Source organism: Seriola lalandi, unplaced genomic scaffold (genome assembly GCF_002814215.2).
Source record: "Seriola lalandi dorsalis isolate HSWRI2012SDOR001 ecotype SW California unplaced genomic scaffold, Sedor1 jcf7180001976373, whole genome shotgun sequence".
Lineage (NCBI taxonomy): Eukaryota > Metazoa > Chordata > Actinopteri > Carangiformes > Carangidae > Seriola > Seriola lalandi.
In genome coordinates this window covers 1-1,245 of record NW_019447039.1, presented here as the reverse complement: position 1 = coordinate 1,245, position 1,245 = coordinate 1, and the positions used below count along the sequence as shown (strand labels likewise).

The 1,245-nt window shown below is 46.8% G+C and overlaps 1 pseudogene; it reads right to left on the bottom strand.

Annotated features, from left to right (window-relative positions):
* Positions 1 to 269: 269 nt before the first annotated feature.
* LOC111656463 (ankyrin repeat and fibronectin type-III domain-containing protein 1 pseudogene) lies at positions 270 to 1,098 on the bottom strand (annotated as a pseudogene).
* Positions 1,099 to 1,245: the final 147 nt, after the last annotated feature.

Sequence of the window (1,245 nt, the reverse complement as noted above, 5' to 3'; positions counted from 1 at the left end):
GAGAAAGAGAGAGAGAGAGAGAGAGAGAGAGAGAGAGAGAGAGAGAGAGAGAGAGAGAGAGAGAGAGAGAGTTGTGTATGTGCAGTTTTTTTTACAAGCCACAGGTTCCTGACTCCAGGTCCTGGTTCTTGGAATATTATTTATCATAAACAATATGATTCTACAAAAAAAGGTTTTGGTCTGGTCTGGTCTGGTCTGGTGGCTGCTGCGGTCCCAGGTCTTCTTAATCCACATGGACCACATGGTACTGAGGGTTTGTTCTTCCTCACCTGTATGGTGATGATGAGGATGTCCAGAGCGTACGGCTCCTCAGGTGTGGACAGGGATTTCCTCTGGCTCTGCAGTTTGGTCACCTGCATCCACTTCCCACTGAACAGTGAGTGCTGGCTCTCCGTGTCGCGGATTGTCACCAGCAGCACGTTGCCATGGCGATCCTTGATGGGCTCGTAGTGGATCCGGCCCAGGTTGTGAGTTCCCAGGAGGTTCTGCAGGTAAATGAACCCGATCAAAAGTGAGAAGACACTTTTAAGAAAACATTTATAAATGACTTAGTCACTCAACAGAGAAACAATCTGCAGAGAGTTTATTTATTTATTTATTTCTCTATCTGGTGCAGTGATGAGTGAAGATTGATGTGAGTCAGATTAACATCCTGTATTTTACTTTAATGGAGGGATTTAGTCTGTACGGAAGAGGGCCAAATGTGAAAAGTGTTTTGTAGAATTCTGACCTTCTAAAACATTTAGAAAGTCAGAATTCTGACTTTTACATTTACATTGACATGAGGCCCTAATCCTCTTCTGAAGTCTGAATCTGCGGCTTGAAATGAAGATGAAATTAATTGGTTTGACATTTGCAGCTTGACAGGAACAGTATGATTTTGATGTGGGACATTTAGGGACAAACTGTCAGAATAAAAGCATGCGTCCTCATCACAGCTGATTCAAAGTGGTTTCCAGTCAGGTGTGCTGGGGTCCTGACCTGCAGCTGGCCAGCGGCGGTCAGCATCTTGTGCCTGGCCTGCAGCGTGGAGGACGAGGACATGGACACCGACATGCTCTGTCTCAGCCACCGGACGTCCTCCCACATACAGGACAGCTGCAGAGACAGAGACAATGAGCTGCAGGAAGAGAAAGTGGTGAAACCGCAGCGCCTCATAAAACTAACTGCTGTTGTTTGTGCCGCGTTCGGGGGCGGCATGGCAGCCTGATGCCTGGAGACAAGAGTGGATTGAAAATTCATCCA